The 22,179-nt window shown below is 37.0% G+C and overlaps 1 protein-coding gene across 2 annotated transcripts in view; it reads right to left on the minus strand.

Annotated features, from left to right (window-relative positions):
* BMP5 (bone morphogenetic protein 5) overlaps positions 1–22,179 on the minus strand; it is a 129,503-nt gene that overhangs the window by 47,630 nt on the left and 59,694 nt on the right. The window lies entirely within an intron of this gene.

Raw genomic sequence — 22,179 nt, forward strand, 5'->3', positions numbered from 1 at the left:
TTAGTTATCTTTTCAAATTAATATGAAGGTATAAACGATTAAGTTATATTGTTTACGTTTGTTTGGTAAAGTTCAAGTTGTAGTTGAGCTGGTCAACAGGAACTGTATACCTTTACATCATGCCCATTAGGTGAGAGCTAACCAATCCTCATCCCTCCTCTCCTCTCTCTTCTTCCTCTCCCTTTTCCCCACCTTGTATTTAATTGTGTCTTTCTCTCTTGTGGGCGTAGAGTTGTTTACATATCTTTGACTTCGAACAGCTTTCATATTGATAAAATTGAGGTTCAGAGGTTAATTGTAAAATATGGGACCTTCTTCAGGTAAAGTAGAAATAACACCATTACGCATTTTTGTGACTTCAAAGACTGAATCTATTTAAGGGTATTTTGCTTATAAAAGCAAGATTTGTCTCTCTGTGTTTGGTTCATTTCACTTAACATAATGTTTTCCGGTTCCACCCATGTTGTCGCAAAGGGCAGGATTTTATTCTTTCTGCAGCTCTATAATGTTTCATTGGATATATGTACAACAATTTATTTATCCATTAATGAACACTTAGGTTGATTCCAAACCTAGGCTACTGTGAACAGGGCTGCAATAAACATGGGAGTGCGGGTATCACTTTGACACACTGAATTCCCCTCATTCAGCTATGTACTCAGAAGCAGGAGGGTTGGGTAATTCCATAGTTCTATGTTTAGTTTTTGAAAAAACTCCACACTGCTCTCCAGAATGGTTACACTAATTTACATCCACACCAACAGTGTGCAGGGCTCCCCTTTCTCCACATCCTCACCAGTGTTTGTTATTGTCTTTTTAATGAAAGCCACTTTAACCAGGGTGACATGATAGCTCCTCATAGTTTTGATTGGCAAGTCCTTGATGACTAAGGACATTGAGCATTTTTCATGTACCTGTTGATCATTTATATGACTTCTTTTGATAAATGTCTATTCACATCATTTGCCCATTTTTTAATCTGATTATTTGACTTTTTTCCTATCGGATTGTTGGAGCTTCTTACATCTTCTAGTTATTAATCCTCTGTCAGACAGGTGGCCTGCAAATATTTTCTCCCATTCTATGTGTTGTCTCTTTGCTTTGTTGATTATTTATTTTGCTGTGAAGAAGCTTTTTAGCTTGATGTGGTCCCATGTGTCTAATTTTCACTGGTTGCATGTGCTTCAGGAAGTATTATTCAAGAAGTCCTTGTCCAGAATGATGTCCTGAAGCATTCCCCAATGTTTGCTTTTAGTAATTCCAGGGGTTCTGGTCTTAGGTTTAAGTCTTTAATCCACTTTAACTTGATTTTTGCAAATGGTGAGAGATAAGAGTCTAGTTTCTTTTTTTGCATATAGATATCCAGGTTTCCTAGCACCTCTTACTAAAAAGACTGTCCTTACTGGGCCCACTGTATGTTCTTGGCAACTTGTCAAAGATAAGTTTATTTCTGGGCTTTCTGTTCAGTTTTTTATGTATCTATTTTTATACCAGTACCATGCTATTTTCATTACTATGTAGTATGATTTGAAGTCAAGTAATCTGAGTCCTCCAGTTTATTCTTTTTGCTCAGGATGGCTTTGATTATTCTGGGTCTTGTGTGGTTACATGTACATTTTAGAATTATTTTTTATATTACTATGAAGAATGCCTTTGGTATTTTGATGGGGATTGCATTGAATCTGTAGATGGGTCTGGACATTTTAATAATATTGATTCTTACAAAGCATGAGCATGGAATATCTGTCCATTTTTTGTGTGTCCTGTCACATTGCTTTCATCAAGTTTTATAGTTTTCATTATAGAGACTATTCATTTCTTCAGTTAAGTTTATTCCTAGGTATTTTATTTTATTTGTATCTATTGTAAATATGATAGTTTTCTTGGTTCTTTTTCAAATTGTTTAATGTTGAATATAGAAATTCTACTTATTATTGTATAATGATTTTGTATCCTGCAATTTTACTAAATTTGTTTGTCAGTCCTAATAGTTTGTGTGTGTGTGCATATGTGTATATGTAGTTATTTGAACTCCCCAGATATAAGATCATATCATGTTAGATAATTTGACCAATTCCTCTGCAATTTAGATGCCCTATGTTTCTTTTTCTTATTTGACTGTTCTAGCTGGAACTCTCAGTACACTGTTGGATAATAGTGGTGAAAGTGGGCATACTCATCTTGTTCTGGATCTTAAGAGGAGAGGCTTTCAGATTTCCTCCTTTCAGGATCATACTCACTGTGAGTCCATCATATCCGGCTTTTAGAGTTGAGGGCAGTTCCTTTGTAAGCAGGGTTTTTTAGAGTTTCTGTCTAAAAAAAAGTCCAATTTATTGAATGATTTTCAGCACTCATTGAAACAATCATATGATTTTTGTCTGTCATTCTGCTGACATGATGTACTATAGTGGTTAATTTGAGTATGCTGAACCATCCTTGCATTCCTGGGATGAATCCCAAGTCATCATGTTGAATAATCATCTTAATGTATTGTTGAATCTGGTTTGGTAGTTTTTTGTTGTTGAGGATTTTTGCTCTTATGTTCATCAGAGAGATTGATGTATAGTTTTCTTTTTTATTGTGTCTTTGTCTGGTGTTGTTCTTAGAGTGACACATGCCATTTGGAATGAGTTCAAAAGTATTCCTTAATCCTTGATTTTTTTAGAATAGTTAAACAAGGATTGGTAGTAGTTTTTATTAAAATGTTTGGTAGAATTCAATGGTGAATTCTGCCAGTCAGGTCCTGAACTTTCCCTTGATGATAGACTTTTGATTACTGCTTCCATCTCATTATTGATTTATTTGGGTTTTTTTTTTTTTTTTTTTTTTTTTTTTGCAGTTTTTGGCTGGGGCTGGGTTTAAACCCACCACCTCTGGCATATGGGGCCTGTGCCCTACTCCTCTGAGCCACAGGCACCACTCTTATTTGGGCTTTTTATTTCTTCTTGAATGAATCAAGGTAGATTACATGTATCTAAAAATTTATTAATATCATTTTTGTTTTCCAAAATTTTATTGACACAGAGTTGCTCATGAAGTCCAATGATCCTCTGGGTTTCTGCACTATTGGTTATGATATTTCCTTTTTCATCTCTGATTTTACTTACTTGAGTCTTCTCTCTTTTTTTCTTAGTCTGGCTCAGGGTGCATCAATTTTTATCTTTTATAAAACCAACTTTTTGTGGTTGATCTTTTGTATATTTTTTAAGATTTCATTTATTTCTGCTCTGATCATTATTATGTCTTTTCTTCTATTAATTTTGGGTTTGGTTTGCTCTTATTTTTCTAGTTCTTTGAGGGGCCTCATTGGGTTGTTTATTTGAAATTTTCTTTTTTGATGTAAGGATTTTTTTTTTGAAACAAAGTCTCACTATGCTGCCCCCTAGTAGAGTCCTATGGCATCACAGCTCACAGCAACCTCAAACTCTTGGGCTTAAGCGATTCTCTTGCCTCAGCCTCCCAAGTGGCTGGGACTACAGGCACCCACCGCAATGCCTGCTATTTTTTGTTGTAGTTGCCATTATTGTTTAGCTGGCCCAGCTGGGTTTGAACCCACCAGCCTCAGTATCTGTGGCTGGTGCCATAACCACTGTGCTACAGGTGCTGAGCCAGCACTTAATTGTTATAAACTTTCTTCTTCTAACTGCTTTTGCTGTACACCATAGATTTTTATTCATTGTGTTTTTGTTTTCATTTGTTTTGAGAACATTTTTACTTTCTTTCTTAATCATGTCATTGACATCTTTGTTCATTCAAGAGTATGTAGTTTTATTTCCACATGTTTGCATCCTTTCCTGTGTTCCTCTTGATATTGATTTCTAGTTTTATTTCATTGTGGTCAGAGTAAAGACTTGGTATGGTTTCAATTTTTTTCTGAATATTTTGAGACTTTTCTTGTGAGCTAACATCTGGCCTAACCTTGTGAGTGATCCATGAGTTAGAAGAAGAACATGAATTCTGCAGCTGTTGGATGAAATGTCCTGTAAATATCTATTAGGCCCACTTGGTCTTTAGGTGCAGTGTAAGTCCAATGTTTCCCTGTTGATTTTCTGTCTGGATGATCTGTCCAATGCTAAAAGTGGAGTGTTGAGTTCTCCAATGCTTACTGTACTGGAGATTCTCTCCCTCTTTAGCTCTGATAACATTTGCTTTATGTGTCTGGGTATTTCAATATCTGTTAAATTTCTCTGGTTCGTTTCTGAATTCCTTGCCTATATTGTCTTGAATTTAACTAAGCTTCTTCAGGATAGCTATTTTGAATTCTTTGTGTGAGAGGTCACATATCTCCATTGCTCCAGGATTGGTCATTGGGTGAGCTCATTCCCTTGGGTGTTCTTGTTGCTTTTCAATGCTCATCAATGTCCGAGCATTGGAAAGTTATGCATTTACTCTTTTTGGGTTAAACTCTAATTTATTTAGATTTACTGGAATTCCAGTTATTTGTATGATGATTGTTTTGACATTCTGAAAGCATTTCATCAGATTTAACATCTGGTGTGAAGAGCTAATTCATCTGGCAATGAAACCATTATAAAAGATTTAAAGGTGTTATAAATAAATTCATGTAGTTAGGTATTTATTTTAATTTTCTCAGTCTTATCTTGTTTCAACCTATTCTTGAGGTTTTCCAGATACCCAAAAGGAATTGAGTGTTGTGATTTAAGTCTTTGGTCACTGCAAATGCATCAGCACTGGGGTGCCCCAGGACAAGTATACTTTGACTCTTAAAGACTCACAGTGGTACTGACTTGTTGAACTTGGGTAAGACACTGGAGAATTCCCTGGATTACCAAGCAAAGTCTCTAGTTCTCCTCCCTCACTCTCTGTGCTGGGCTGAAGGTGTTAAGGGAGTGACTTAGGCACTCCCTTGTGGCCACCAACACCAGGTCACACCTGAAGCCAGCTCAGTCTCGCCCAAAATCTTTAGTGACTGCTTTCTGGCTACCTCCAATGTTTATTCAATACCCAAAGTCTCTTTAGTCAGCAAGTGGTGTATCCTGCCAAGTCGGAGTCCTTCCATTCAGAGAAGCATGTTTTCTTCTGGCCCAGGATAGGTCCAGAAATGCTGTCCAGAAACCTAGGCCTAGTCTCAGGGGATCCAGGAGACTGCTTGGTACTTTATTTTACAGCGGCTGAGCAAGTACCCAAGTTGCAAAACAGAGTACTCTGAATTCTTCCCTTTCCTTTCCCCAAGTTGAAGAGGACCCTCACAGGGCTGTGCTGCCTGGAGTTGGGGGAGGAGTGACACAGGCATTGACTTTGGCAGTTGTGGCTGGTGTCTCACTGGGTCACATGCATCCCAAATCCACTGGCTCCGAGCCAGCACAGCTGCAGGAATTGCCCAAAGACTACAGCATTTGTGACCTGACTTGCTTACAAATTCAGTCTAGGCCCCAGACTTCTTTTTGTCAGCCAGTAGTGGGTATAGTCAGGACTCAAATTTAGGGACTGAGGATTTCCTTCTGGCAGGGCAAGTCTGAAAAAGCTCCCTCTGTGGGCTCTGGTAGAATTCTACCCTGTGCTGTGTTCCTCTGTGCCAGAGAAGCCCTGAGTTTCCATGTAAAGTCCCACCTTCACTTTACTCTCCTTCCCCTGTGCACACAGATTCTCTCTCCACCCCAGGTGCTGGTGCAGCACTGCAAGGGGATGGTGGAGGTAGCAGGGGAAATATAAGAGTGTCTTTTCTGCCCTCTTCTGCCCTCTTTCCTTGATATAATGTTAAAACCAGGTATTGTGAACACTCACCTGATTTTAGCTTCTTCTGAAGGTGCTTGCTTGCATACATCATTATTGAATTTTTTGTTGATGTGGAGGGACAATCGCTAGAGATTTCTATTTGGCCATATTGCTTTGCCCTGCTAAATGTCTCCTTTATTTGGAAGGATACCCATCATATGGAATTAGGATACATTCTACTGACCTCATTTCAATTCATTTACCTCTGCAAAGACCCTTTCTCCAAATAAAGTCCCATTCCAAGTTATTGGAGGCTAAAACTTCAACATGTTAGTTTGTGGAGAGTGAAGCACAGTTCAACCCATAACACTTTAAAAGTGTTTTCTTAAGGCAAGGATAATCCTGGATGTGATTACTCTGTCTTAATGGACATAATATATTTGTCAACACTGCAATGTTTTCAAAACCAAATATGTGAAAGTAAATTTACATTGATGGAAATTTATAATTAGCAAAAATTGCTTTATTCTTTTCTAGCTATAATTTCACCATTCATCTTGAATATGATATAGATCAGTGTAATAATTCCCTTTATAGCTAATGAAGTCATCATGAAGTTGTTATAGTCATGTTTAATGTGACTATAAGTATAGCTAGTCAAAGGTGGAAAATAATATGTAATATGTACATACATTTATATTCAATACAAATACACTGAGCAGATCTGACCATAATCATAGCCAGAGTTTTAAACATGTCTAGTCATATACAATTTTTTGACAGGTTTCTATATACTTATTTGATTTTTTGTTCTGTTTTATTTTTTAATTGTTTGAGACAGAGTCTGACTCTGTCATCCTGGGGAGAGTGCCCTGGCATCAAAGCTCACAGCAACTTCAAACTCTTGGGCTCAACCCATCCTCTTGCTTCAGCCTCCCAAGTAGCTGGGATGATAGGCACCCACAAAACCTAGCTAGTTTTTCTATTTTTTAGTAAAGACTGAGTCTTGCTGTTGCTTAGGCTAGTCTTGAACTCCTAACCTCAAGTGATCCACCTGCCTCAGCCTCCCAGAGTGCTAGGATTACAGGTGCACACCACCAGTCCTGACCTATATACTTATTAGTAAGAATGATTTTTATATTATAACAGGAAAAGAGTTTTGCCTATATGCCTTTGGAGTCTTTAAAATACTGAAAAGGAGGGAGGTAAGATGGAGGATATACTTATTAGTAAGAATGATTTTTATATTATAACAGGAAAAGAATTTTGCATATATGCCTTTGGAGTCTTTAAAATGCTGAAAAGAATGGGGGCAAGATGGAGGCCGAATAACAGCTTCTTTGCAACCGGGCACAGTGAGATAGGGCAGAGAAGACTCCAGGAACTTCTGGCTTGTGGGCTCTGCCCAGAAACATCTCTTTGGGGATGCAGGAACATAGTAAGAGACTTCTGGACTCCAGGAGGAGGACAAAAGCAGTGGAGAAGTGGCAGGTGGTTGTGTTAGGACTGAGGCCATAGTGGCTGCTGGCTGTAATTTTAACAGCAGTGATATTGAAGACAGGGACAGTTGTTTTGTTTTTTGGCCTTGGGCACTTGGTTGAATTACCTTGGGAGAACTTGGGCAAGAGTCTGGGTGACGTTAAGCATTGTCCAAGGCCCTGGACTGAGCCACTGGGCCTGAAGGGAGCTATCATTGTTCAGCTGTGGGCCTCACACAGCCATTGTGGGAGAGCTGCCCTGCAGATTCCGCCCTCAGGGTCCCAGAGAGAGGCCTGGGCTGGGAGACCTTTGGCCAGCAATCTAGTGACTGTGTACAGCACCAAAGGCCGGAACTGAGACAGAAGAGAAGAGCAGAACTTTCAGTGTTCAGCAGTAGGAGAGCTGCCTTGCAGCCTTGCCCACTTGATATGCGGGCAGCCACTTCAAGAGAGCTCCCAGCAACATATGCTTTGCTTAGCCAAGTTTAACCATTTAAAGTATCTTTTAAGCAGTCTGAGGAGAGATTCAGAATCTCAACCCTGTGGGGTTTAAGGGCAAGGAAGTCAGCAGAGTCCTCCAGTCTCCATCTCATACAGCTGAATCAGCATTGTGATTAGCATCTCACACTCCAGAAGATCACCTGTTGCACAGAGAATATTCAGCAAGATGTATATAGTACTTTGTTTTTGTTTCTTTTTTCATTTCAAATTTGCCCCTAGATTTTCTTTTTTTCTTCTTCATTTTTCTGTGTAAATATAATTTTCCATTTTTGCCTTCTTTAATAATAGGAACTTCATTTTTACTAGTGTTTCTGCCCCTGTTATTTGGCTTTTCCCCAATTTTATCCCGTAAGGTTTTCTATTTGTTTGTTTTGGTTTGACTTACAGTATTTTTGTTTTTCGTCTCCATTTATTGGAGGTGGGATACCATGTCCACTAAGGCTGACAAAGAGCTGACCTGAAGGGAACCACCCAACCCAGGACTCCCAGACATTGAGGGTTTTTAAGGTATGGGTCAAAGTACTCTATTGTACACCTTTATCACTCCTATCTCCCTCTTTCTGTGCTTTTCTTCTTTTTTTCAATATTCCCTTTTACTTACTCCCTCTCCTTTCACTTTTTATTTTTATCTTCCCTTCTTGTTCTTCAACATTCTCATCCTTTTAGCCCTGTACCAAAAGGACTCATCAAAGCCTTACATCAGAGGCAAAGTAACTTAAAAAACAAGAGGAAGTAAAAGGAAAATTAGGGCAAGGAAATAGAGGAAGAACCAGCAAAAAAATCCTAACATGAAACACCAGTCCAGAGCAACCCTTCCAAAGAACCATGAAGTTACTACTGCAGAGGATTCCACCTATAAAGAAAACTTAGAAATGGAAGAAGGGTAATTTAAAATATAGATGATGAAATCAATGAAGGAAATTGCTGAATAAGTGGAAAATAACCAAAATGAAATCCAAAAAATGGAATCAAAAAGAGATGAACAATATGAAGAATATAGAAAGGATATGGCAGAGCTGAAGGAACTGAAGCAGTCAATTAGGGAACTTAAAGATGCAGTAGAAAGTATCAAGAACAGATTAGACCATGAAGAAGACAGAATCTCAGAGGTAGAGGCCAAAGCTCTTGACATAACTCAGATAGTTAAAGAGGCAGAAAGGAAGAGAGAGAAAACAGAATGCTCACTGACAGAATTATGGGACTTTATGAAGCATTCAAACATACGAGTTATAGGTATCCCAGAAGGGGAAGAAGAATGCCCCAGAGGAATGGAAGCCATACTAGAGAATATTATAAATAAAAATTTCACAAATATCACCAAAGATTCTAACACACTCCTTTCAGAGGGATATTGGACCCCAGGTTACCTCAACCCTAACAGGGCTTATCCAAGACACATTGTGATGAACCTGTCCAAAGTCAAGACAAAAGAAAAGATTCTGCAAGCTGCCAGGAATAAGTGCCTATTGGCCTACAGGGGCAAATCCATCAGGGTGACTGCAGACTTCTCTAATGAAACTTTCCAAGCCAGAATACAAAGGTTATCTACTTCTCATATACTTAAACAGAACAATTTCCAGTCCAGAATTTTATATCCTGCTAAGCTAAGCTTTAAAATTGATGGAGAAATCAAATATTTTACTGACATACAGACATTGAGGAAATTTGCCACAACATAACCAGCTCTACAGGAAATACTTGAACCTGTACACTGACCACCACAATGGATCAACAGCAAAGAACTCAGAAATTAAAGGACAGAACCTAACTTCCACACTGATGCAAAAGATAAGATTAAACATTGGACTTTCCCAACATAAGATAAAAAGAATGCTATCACACTTATCAATTCTCTCAATAAATGATAATGGCTTGAATTCCCCACTGAAAAGGAATAGATTGGCTGATTGGATTAAAAAACACAAGCTATCCATCTGCTGTCTTCAGGAAACACACCTAGCCTTAAAAGACAAATTAAAACTCAGAGTTGAGGGTTGGAAGACAATTTTTCATGCAAACAGAATTCAGAAGAAAGGAGAAGTTGTGATCTTACTTTCAGATACAAGTGAATTTAAAGCAACCACAATAAAAAAAGACAAAGATGGTCACTTCATATCAGTCAAGGGAAAAATACAACAAGAAGACATTTCAATTCTAAATATTTGTGCACCCAACTTAAATCCTCCCAGATTCTTAAAATAGACCTTAATTAGTCTGAGCAATATAATATCCTATAACACCATAATGACAGGGAACTTTAACACTCCTCTTACAGAGCTGGACAGATCTCTAACAGAAATTAAACAAAGATATAAAGGACTTAAATGAGACCCTAAGACAACTGTGCTTGATAGACATATAAAGAACACTCCATATATTCATCTCATTGGCCCATGGAACATTCTCCAAAATTGATCATATTCTATCACACAAAACAAACCTCAACAGAATCAAAAGAATTGAAATTTTATCCTGTATCTTCTCAGACCACAAGGTATTAAAGTTAGTTGGAACTCAACTCCACCAAAAACATTCAACCCCACACAAAGGCATGGACATTAAACAACCTTATGCTGAATGACAGTTGGATGCAGAAAGAAATGAAAGAGAAAATCATTAACTTCCTTGAGCATAACAACAATGAAAACACAAGCTACCAAAATCTGTAGGATACAGCAAAAGCAATTTTGAAAGAAAAATTTATCGCTTTAGATGTCTACATCAAAAAACAGAAAGAGAGGGCATCAAGAAACTCACAAGCTAGATGTCTACATCAAAAAACAGAAAAAGAGTGCATCAAGAAACTCACAAGCTATCTTACTGCATTGGAAAAAGAAGAACAATCTAAGTCTAAACCCAGCAGAAGTAAAGAAATATTCAAAATTAAATCAGAGATTCATGAAATTGAAAACAAAAGAATCATTCAGAAAATTAATGAAACAAGGAATTGGTTCTTTGAAAAAATAAATAAAATAGATAAACCTTTGGCCAGACTAATTAGAAATAGAAAAGTCTCCAATTACCTCAATCAGAAATGATAAAGGGGAAATACAAACTGATGCCACAGAGATACAAGAGATTATCTCTGAATACTACCAGAAACTCTATGCCCAGAAATTTGACAATGTGAAGGAAATGGATCAACATTTGTAATCACACCCTCTCCCTAGACTTAGCTTGGAAGAAATAGATCCCCTGAACAGACCAATTTCAAACACTGAGATAAAGAAACAGTAAAAATTCCCCCCATCCAAATGCCCTGGTCCTGATGGCTTCACACTAGAATTCTATCAAACCTTCAAAGAAGAGCTTATTCCCATACTGCAGAACTTATTCCAAAAAATTTAGAAGGAAGGAATCTTCCCCAACATGTTCTATGAAGCAAACATCATCCTGATACCAAAACCAGGAATAGACCCAACTGAGAAGGAGAACTTCAGACCAATTTCACTAATAATAGAGATGCAAAAATTCTCAGTAAAATCTTAACCAATAGATTAGACTTTATCAGCAATAAAGCCATACATCATGATCAAGTAGGTTTTATCCCAGGAATGCAAGACTGGTTTAACATACACAACTCCATAAACACTATTCACCATATCAACAGAAGCAAAAAGACCATATGATCCTCTCAATAGATGCAGAAAAAAATTTGATAAAATCCAGTATCCTTTTCTAATTAGAACACTGAAGAGTATAGGTATAGTGGCACATTAAACTGATCAAAGCCATCTATGACAAAACCACAGCTAATATTTTACTGAATGGAGTAAACTGAAAGCTTTTTCACTTAGAACTGGAACCAGACAAGATGGTCCTATATTGCCACTACTATTTGACAAAGTCCTGGAAGTTCCAAAACAATCAGGCAACAGAAGGAAATAAAGGGCATCCAAATGGGGGCAGAGGAGGTCAAACTCTCCCCTTTTGCTGACAATATGATCTTATACTTAGAAAACCCCAAAGTCTCAACCACAAGACTTCTGGAAGTCATCAAAAAATACAGTAATGTCTCAGGATACAAAACCAACATCCACAAGCCTTTGTATATGCCAATAATAGCCAAGATAAGAAGCTAATTAAGGACACAATTCCCTTCACCATAGCCTCAAAGAAAATGAATGTACCTAACAAAAGAGGTGAAGTACCACTATAACAAAAATTATGAAACCCTAAGAAAAGAAATAGCAAAAGATATTGACAAATGGAAGAACATACCATGCTCATGGCTAGGAAGAATCAATATTATTAAATTGTCTATACTGCCCAAAGCAATCTATTGATTCAATGCCATCCCTACTAAAATACCAATATCGTACTTCCAAGACTTGGAAAAAAATAATTCTTTGGTTTGCATAGAACCAAAAAATCTGTATAGCTATGGCACTTCTTAGTAATAAAAACAAAGCTGGGGGCACCAGCCTACAAGACTTTAGGCTGTACTACAAGGCCATGGTGGTCAAAACAGCATGATACTGGCACAAAAATAGACATAGACATTTGGAATTGAATAGAAAACCAGAAAATGAAACTAACATCTTACAACCACTTAATCTTCGATAAACCAAACAAGAACATACACTGGGGAAAAGAATCCTTTTTCAATAAATGGTGCTATGAGAACTGGTTATCCACATGTAAAAGACTGAAATTGTAACTGTACATCTCTCCACTCACAAAAATTGATTCAAGATGGATAAAAGACCTAAATGTAAGGCACAAAATGATAAAAATCCTCAAAGACAGTATAGGAAAAGCACTGTAAGATACTGGCCTGAGACAAGACTTTATGAAGAAGACTTCCATGGCAATTGCAACAACAACAAAAATAAACAAATGGGACTTCAGCTGTAAAGCTTCTGTATAGCTAAGGAGACAACAACTAAAGCAAATAGACAACCTACACAATGGGAAAGGATATTTGCATATTTTGAATCAGACAAAAGCTTGATAACTAATATCTATACAGAACTGAAATTAATCCACATGAAAAAAGCCAACAATCACACATATCAATGGGCAAGAGACATGAATAGAACCTTTTCTAAAGAAGACAGATGAACGGCTAAGAAACATATGAAATAATGCTCATCATCCCTAATTATTAGAGAAATACAAATCAAAACCACACTGAGATATCATCTAACCCCAGTAAGAATGGCCCACATCACAAAATCTCAAAACTGCAATTGCTGGCATGGATGTGGAGAGAAGGCAACATTTTTATGCCGCTAGTGGGACTGCAAACTAATACAACCTTTTTGGAAGAAAGTATGGAGAACCCTCAAAGAACTTAAGCTAGACCTCTCATTTGATCCTACAATCCCATTACTGGGCATTTACCCAGAAGGAAAAATTCTTTTTAACATAAGGACATTTGCATTAGACTGTTTATCACAGCTCAATTTACAATTGCCAAAATGTGGAAACAATGCCCTCCAACCCAGGAATGGATTAACAAGTTGTGGCATACATATATCATGAAATACTATTCAGCCATTAAAAAAGATGGAGACTTTACATCCTTTGTATTAACCTGGATGGAAGTGGAAAATATTATTCTTAGTAAGGCATCACAAGAATGTTGAAGCCAGAATCCCATGTACTCAATTCTTATATGAGGGCAATTGATGACCTAGTACATGGTGGGTGGTGGGGGAAGGGGAGAGAAAAGGAAGGGAAGGGGGTGTGGGGGTCACAGTGTGTGACACACCTTTTGTGGGCAAGACACAATTATAAGAGGGACTTTACCTAACAAATGCAATCAATGTAACCTCGTTCTTTGTACCCTCATTGAATTCCTAACAATGGAAAAAAAAATACCAGAAGATAAATACTTCCCTAATTTAAGCAGAAGAAACAGTGGAATGACTTTTTGAAAACTCAGTTGTTGCATCAGTCATATACTAATATCTTCCCAATATCCTTCAGAAAGCTTTGTATGATCTGAATCAGTAACCAATATAGCCAGGATGGCTGTTTCTCTCATGGCCATATGTCACATAATCTGAATATCAAAGGGCAGAGATAGACAGGCTCTCCTCACTCACTCTACATGATCCAGCTAGAAACATTTTTGCTTCTCAGCTCCAAGACATCAGGCTTTGTTGCTTCAGAGTTCTTAGTTTGCAATGTGCATTGGCAGTACAAGGCGCCATAGCATTGGCTCTACTGAATTTAATTTGGAAGTTTCAATCAAGAGCATTACATTATGTGGATCAATGATTTTAGACATCCAGGGAAACTAGACTTGCAACTACCACCATCTGAATAATAGGTTGCTTTCTGGGAATACAAAATATTTCCAGGAACACCTCTCAGTACTCTCTTGACATAATGTATGTGTGGCCAAAGTCAATGGAAAACCACATTCAATGTAGGCATTACAGCTAATAGCCCAGATATTTCAAGAATGAATGTTTGGTTTACCTCACCAGGTAAGGAGAAATGATGAACCCTTCTTGCTAAAACTAAGAGAATATGGATTGGACAGAGGAAGAAGGAAATTATAAATACCAGCTATGACCCTGTAACCAGTTGCAGAAATAAAGATATTCATATTATTCTTTATTTTGATGTTAACGTATCTGTGTCCATATTAGCCAATTCTCCTCTTCTCCAGCCCCCTCTTGATCCACCTCTTATTTGGAATAAGTAGTTTGGATAGTAGCTAATCTCACATTTCAATATGGAAGTCACAGCACATCAAAGGGGAAGTATGGCTCAGCTATAATCTCCAAAGACAGATTATAAGGAACAAAAAATATATTTTTAGAGGTTATGAATCATTATAAAAGAAATGTCTTGTTGCCAGGTTGACAAGAATGGACTGATGTGGTTTCGTACTTTGTCATCTCAAGCAAACAAGAACTACAAATCCCAGAATTCCCTTTCCTGTTGTTTGTTTCTGTCTCAAGGTTAACTAGCAGAGAAATTTGCACAGCTGCTGGAGAGCAGAAGGGAAGCAGCAGCCAAGTTTATGACTGGAAGTTTGGTAACGTGCCAGGCTCTCCCGCCGCTCACACACATTGTCACCATCTGCTAGCTCACCTTGTTGCTGGGAACAGCTGCACCTACTGCTCTTCCAGCTCCCGCTAGATTATTTACTCCATGAGCTTCTTGAAATCCTGGCCTACAATTCCTCCTGCAAGATCACCTCCTTCACTTTCTCTATATCCTGAGCTAAATGTTTGGGGGACTTATGGTGAAGCATACAAATTTTCCCTGCTGGCCATCCACCCCATCAAAATTAGAGGTTCCAAGACATGAGAAAAGACATGGGTCCTAATTTGTCCCTGGGGTTCCAGCTTATCCTGAAAGATCTTGTTCTCTGCAACTCTATACCATTCTTCCCAGCTGTCTGTGCTATCAACTTCAGACCCATGATCAGATGTAGAAGAAACAATCTTACACAGACTGTTTAAGCAGGTCTAATGAATGCAGAAAGTCAAATTCCTATAATAAATCTCATATTCCTTACCACTCAAAATGGGTTTATTCCTCTTGTCAAATATTCAATGACTTACTCCCTATTATGGGTTGAATTGCATCTTTCAAAACAATTTAAGGTCCTAATCCCTGGTACCTATGAATGTGATTTTATTTGGAATTAAAGTCTTTGGAAATGTAATTGAGATAAGTTAGGTCTTATCCCAGTACAACTAATATCCTTATAAGATTAATAGAGACACAGAAATAGAGACACACAGAGGGAAGCCACATGGAGACAGAGGAAGAGATTGGAATTAACAACATGCTCTTGTTGTAAGCCAAGGTGCAGCTGGGGCTGCCAGAAGCCAGAAGAGGCAGAGAGGATCTTTCCCTAGAGGTTTTCAAGGATTCATGGCCCTGCCACCCCACCCTGATTTGGAACTTCTAGCCTCCAACCTATATGAACATAGCTTTCTGTTGTATTAAGCTATTCAAGTTTTTAGTAATTTGTTATGACAGCCCTGAAAAGCTAGCATGCATGTATCCTTCCCTAACATTGAACCAAGAATGATCATATTAAGTTCTCAGAAAAATAAGAAGAAAGAAAAATGTCTGTAAGATCAGGTAGCAAAGACGTCTGAGGATGATAAATTTAGATTTGGAAATCAAATTGCAGTGAGTTAAGGGGTGAAGCAAATATGAGAAAGTGAAGAGATTAAAAGGAAAGGGTTATACCAATGAACATTGTCAAGATACAGAGAAGATACATAATGTAGAATTTGGGGGAACGAGTGTAAACAGAATCAAGTAGAAGGATTTCACATTAACAAAAAATGAGGCTGATTATAGATTACATTTAAATTAATATTTACAAGATAGAATATCTCACACTCTTTCAACATAAGAAGAAATGTGCAAGAATGATACTGAAAATTTTCTAAAATAAGCAAATGCTTAGTTTTCTCTTTATATTCTTATCCTTAGAGTTCAAATATAAAATGTATTTATACATGAAATCACTTCTTAGCAGGAGGCATTGCATAAACTAATATGCAGTCACCATAAGACCACCATTCATCTTTGGCTGCAATCTATTTTATCAAGGCCACTATATTAGAGGCTATGACCAACAAAATTCTTATTCATTTGTAAAATATCATTAACAAATACTCCTCATTGGTATCTTCTGATTACCTAAGCTACAGGATTCATGGATCCTCTAAAGAGCCATACTGTAAGTCCACTTTCCTGAGTGTAGGAACAACTATTATAGATGGAAGGGAGTCTGTTTAATTTCAGCAATAACTTACTGTACTTAGACTTTGCTTCTCATTAAAAACAAAATAATTACCGGTATGTCCTTTGAAGTCACCTTTCTGACTGTGATTTCTTCTTCTTTAAATGAAGGCTAATATGACTTCTACCTCATACATATATTCCAAATATAAAAGGATATACAATAAGAGTGCTATGCAAATTACTATAATGGCTATTTTCTTACCCAAAGTCCTGTATGGCCCGTAAGTTCACGTGCATGCAGAACAAGTGGTCTGCATTATCCCTGGCGTAATTATGCTCAGAAGTTGACTTATGAAATTACCACTGTAAAAGTTCTTCAATAACCTATATTTACACATTTTGGATATGAAGATTCATTCTTTTTCTCTAACTTTAGGAATTTTTTTCCTCTAGTATAACCCATAATGAACATTGATCCCTAAAATTCATTTAGAGAAAAAATTAAATTGAAAATTTATAAAAAAAAGAAGTACAATTATTTAGGTAATCAACAATAAGAGATAGTAAAAGAGACCTAGACCCCTGGTTGTTATTGTTTCAATATATGTGCATATGTATATATGGATGTGTCTGTACATATGTTTTTTATATGTAGAAAAAGAAAAATATATACAGGGAAGCAAGAGAGACGGAAGGAGAGAGAAGCAAAAAGGACAGCTGACCAAGAGTATAGTCACTCTACTACTATCGAACAATGACACACTAGACCTGGCCAAGGAGAGCTTTAGAAAATTATCTATAAGCTATGCTGATAGGTTTTAGAGGAAAAGTTGCCATAATACTCCACTTTCATGATGCATGAATCTTAAAGTCCACAATGATATCTCCTCTTTCCCCAAAGTTTCTATCAGAACTATTTCACTTTCTTCTGTCTCTATGAACAGCTTATCAAGTCCAGTAAAAATACACTAATGGCCACCCAGGGAGAAAGCACTCATCTCCCTCTGGCTATTTGTCATAAACACCATCAGACCATTTACGGAACTGAGTCTACAGCTCTAGTGTTGAGCACATTAACAAGAGACTACACGTTAATAAATGATACTCTCTGGGATTTATAACGTCAAAAGCTCTAGCTTGTTAGCATTGGAATTTTAATTTGTTCACCAGTTGATGTTTTCAAATGATAACTTTTACTCCCGCAAAAAAATTGAAATTATATAATTCTGGGCTCGGTGCCCATAGCTCAGTGAGTAGGGTGCCAGCCACATACACTGAGGCTGGTGGGTTGGAGCCTGGCCTGGAGCTGCTGGATAATGACAAATAACCAAAATAATAGCCAGGAGTTGTAGGGGGCACCTGTAGTCCCAGCTACTTGGGAGGCTGAGGCAAGAGAATCACTTAAGCCCAAGAGTCGGAGGTTGCTGTGAGCTGGGCTGCCACACTACTGAGGGCAACATAGTAAGACTCTATTTCAGAAAAAAAAAAAAAAGAAAAGCAAAAAAGAGAAATTATATAATTCTGTAAATCTCACTGAGAATCAATTTTTAGAATATCTGATCCCATACTGTATTTAAAAGACACAAATGGAAATTGATAAAGTAGTAATATTAGATCCTGAAAAGAATGGCATACGTGGGAAAACAATTTGAATCCCCGCTAAGAAAATTCACACTTTTCACTCTAAAGAATTTTTTTTAATTGCCAAGGCATTTTTAATATTTAGCAGGTTTCCTGGCATTACATCATTGCATGTTTTTCTCCAGCAAAGAAATTTAAACATGTGCTACCAGGTATATACACAGGAGGCCCTCTCACTGAGCAAGAAAAAGACATAAGACTTTTACATAGATAGATCAACTACTTTTCTTTACCCTAGTGAATAAGCAGTGGATCCAGTACTAATCCCTAAGAGCACTTTCATACTGGGAATCTTATGATCCCAAATATGGAACAGTCAGAGAAAAATTAGCTGACATCCTATTTCATAGCAAAAAACTTCCTCATGTCTACCTTAACTCAAAATTTCAAACAGAGGAAGATTTTTCAAGTTGTTGGCATGGAAATTTTGGATCAGATCACTCTTTGTTGAGTGGACTCCAGTCTATTTTAGAGGGCAAACCAGCATCCCTAAACACATCACTACCTCAGTCTGTCTACCCACGAAATGCCAAGAGCATACACACACACCTGCTTCCCTCACCAACTGTAACAAACAAAAAGGCCTCCCTGTATTGCTCATGTCTCCTGGGACTCTGAGTTGCCTGAGTTGAGAAATACTGAGATAGACCATCATCCTTGCCCACTGGAGAAATACGAGCCGCTTGTATACTGTTCTAGAGACATCAGAGACAACATCATCTACCATTTGAGTGCCCTGTTCTGGTTCACTGCTCTCAAGAGTCAGGGAAATATTCCTGAGTGGAGATTGTCAAGTGTACATCCTGAAGTCTGTCCTCCGAAGAATCCCAAATCGCAGAGAAGGAGGAGGGAGTAGATGATGTAAATCTGAAGCTAACTGTGAACTGGAATGATGACAGCTTCGCTAAATATATCCAAGTAGTGAAGGTGGCTAATGACATCGAGCAGGCTAGCTTAAAATGTTTTCACAATGGAGTACAGAAATTTATATTCATAGCAGAGCATTACGACAAGGTTGACTTATACATAGCACATTTTCATTGGGGGATACATAACTATATATATTTGTGAAAAATTTAACTCGAGTAAAGCACTTAGCACAGTGCCAGACACATGGTGAGTGTCCGTTAAATGCGTAAGTGCTGCCCGCTATTATTAATAGGAAGGCTGGCATTGATCACTTTATTTGCATTATTTAATTGACTATACCTTTAAACATTTTTAGTACTTAGGAACTAACCTCTTTCTCTCTCTCCTGGTCTGCCTTTTTGCCTATAGAAAGTTCTGACTCATCTTGAAAAGCTCAACTGGGTGAATTCCTCTGAGAGGTTTCCCTACGGTCTCTTACCCTTCCAAGTAAAGAATTCATTTTCTCTTCATTTGTATTTCCACAACGCTTAGTGCATATTTACATCATAGTTCTTAGCACATTGTATGATGGTTATTAAAGTCTGTGTGTGGCAGGCCCCACCGCAGCCCCTGGCCCTCAGGCTATGCGCTCTTGAGGTCTTATTTACTAGGCCTTATGTCCTCTGTGCTTGCCACATGGTAGGAGCTCAACAAAAGCATGCCAAACTCCGCTGAATTATCTGGAAAATTCAATCATGTGGAAACCTCATTTCCCAATAATGCCAGATATATGAGGTGTGACTGAAGAGCGATGCCTTCTATATAGACTTTCAGCTGTCAGCCTCATATGAAAAGATTAAATAAATGAAATGATGCAAAGTGTGTTAACTTTTTACCAAGAAAAATAAAGATTTGGATAAACATCAGAACGCTCCTCTAAACTGCACACATAAATGTGCGTAGGGATAAGCGAGGGAGGTGGGAGAGATGGTAGGAATAAAATATAGAATTTTAAGAGCTGTAAGTCTCACAAAGGTAAATAAATAAGAAAAGAGGTGACATAATGGATCTGCCATTTTCTTAATTTGATTATATAACACCGTCCAAGAATTCACAGACTAGCTGGTTAATAGATCAGACCATGTCTTGAATATAAAACCTGTCCATCAATCATCAATCTAAATGACTGCAAGGATCCCTGCCTAGACAATCTTAGGCAATCCCCTGGGGAAAGCAAACTTTATATAAGTCAAAATATATATACATTGTCAAACGCACTACATTAAAGAGTCCAATCCATACTGACTCAGTTGTTTCTGAGCTTAATTCAGCATACTGAGTAGATAAAATCTACACCTTTGATGAGAGAAGTTTTAAAACATCTCCTTGCTTTAAAAATGGAGGCAATAGTTCCTTTTCCTATATCTGTTTCAGTTCTTTAAAAAATACACGGAACCACCAACAAATACATGAGAAAAATTAATTGGATATTAAAATTGCTTTTTCAATTTGAAATTCTTTCCATTTCAACAGTGATCACATGATGTGCAAATGAAGTATTTCTAATCTAGTCCTCCTCTCTTTCAGAGAATTAAAGTCAAAGTTTCAAACTATCAATATATTTTTCCAAAGAATAAAGAAAAGAACAAAATTTATCCTTCTTTTCTGTGAGAAAACAATGCCTTTCACAGCCTACAAAAGAAAAAATAAGATGCTAGTAATTTTTATTTATTTCGCCCTTATCCTCTCTCTACCGGGGAGAAGTTCAGAATAGTATTTTGTAAAGATACGTGTAGTACAAAGTTGTGAGTGGGAATATTTCAGGAATTGAAAAAAATAATCTGTGAAAAATCCCAACTGCATCAGCAAAAACAAATAGTGTGGAGGACAATCTCATAAGCCCAGAGACAAAGATCAGAATTCTGCAACCAGTCTTAATAGTACATGTTGAAAAACGTGAACTTGGGAAAATTGAGTTAATAAGGAACTGAATTTGCTGAAGGAATTTTTTAAAATGTTATTTGGTAAATTAATCAAAGCCTGTGCAATCTACATCATCCCAGAGTTTAGAGTAAGATGCTAGACAATGACAAGCAAAAGTCTGTATGTCCTTTAGATTTTGTCAATCCATTTAAATAATTTAGAAAAAATCCAGTGCAATTCTGAATCTGAGAGAAAATGTAGGCACATGTTAAAATAAATAAAAACTTAGCCAAATTATACCTGTAGTTATTGCTTTAGAAACATTGAGAGTAAGATTTTTAAAATCAGGCATAATTAGAAAAATACCAAATACCAGAAGTTCAAGACAGAAAAATATCCGTTTTTAAGAGAATTGAATTTTCCCCAAACTGCAAAGTCTGATGAGCTAAGCAACAAGAACCATAAATATTCCAAAACGGATGGTTAAAGAGAAATCAGCATGGGTTCCTTCAGAAATAAATCTCCAAATTATTATCAATAGAGTCTTCCATTAGGTCTTTATTTACATCATTTTCTTCATGTCTTAAATGATATCGTTCCCATTCTTAGAAAACAGAAAAATGAAAGTAAGCTCGAGTTACGCTTAACTAGGGAACATTCAAAAATATCCTGAACAAACAGAATGATGGACAAAAATAAAAGATAACAATTGAATTCTGATCCATCTAAAATTCTGTATTAATATTAAATCAATAAATGATTCCACAGGCCTGATATACCAATGATTTCTGTAAAAAAAATGATGCTTGAAATATAAAATAAAACCAACTACAAATGCAGTATACATAAAAATATATGTGATTGGCCAAAAATAAATATTAGGATTCGTTTATAGTAGTAGAAGTATGTCAGTCATGAGTCATGATGATTTCAAAACATTAATTCATACCAAGAAATTAGTAAATCTGAGGATAAAAAGAAATTGCTGAAGATACTATCTTTGCAACAAGGATTTCACAGTCTAAATGTGAAACAGACATGGAAAAAAGGACGATAAATAAAACAATTTATAAGTTATGACAATATTATTAATGTTAAGAGTATTATTTTCAGTTCTTGTCACTTCATTTTAAAGGATACCATCATTGTTTACTATAAAAAATAATGTATTATACTATTCATTAAATATGCCTGGCCCTGTCTATAAGAGAATTAATACAGTAATAGTATTCTCATTATATGGGACCACTGGCTTGAGAGTTCTTAAATATAAAACACACTCACAGACAAGTAGCTAGTGTTATAGCTGAGAAATAAACATAGGTCTTTGTGCCTTGAATTATGGCCCTTAAAAATAATAGAGCACACAGACCAGAATATGTTAAAGTGTGTTCAGCTGAACAAGCATCCCATAGGCTATTAACAACAACAACACACC

This window comes from Otolemur garnettii, unplaced genomic scaffold (genome assembly GCF_000181295.1).
Source record: "Otolemur garnettii isolate 467f Iridium unplaced genomic scaffold, OtoGar3 scaffold00035, whole genome shotgun sequence".
Lineage (NCBI taxonomy): Eukaryota > Metazoa > Chordata > Mammalia > Primates > Galagidae > Otolemur > Otolemur garnettii.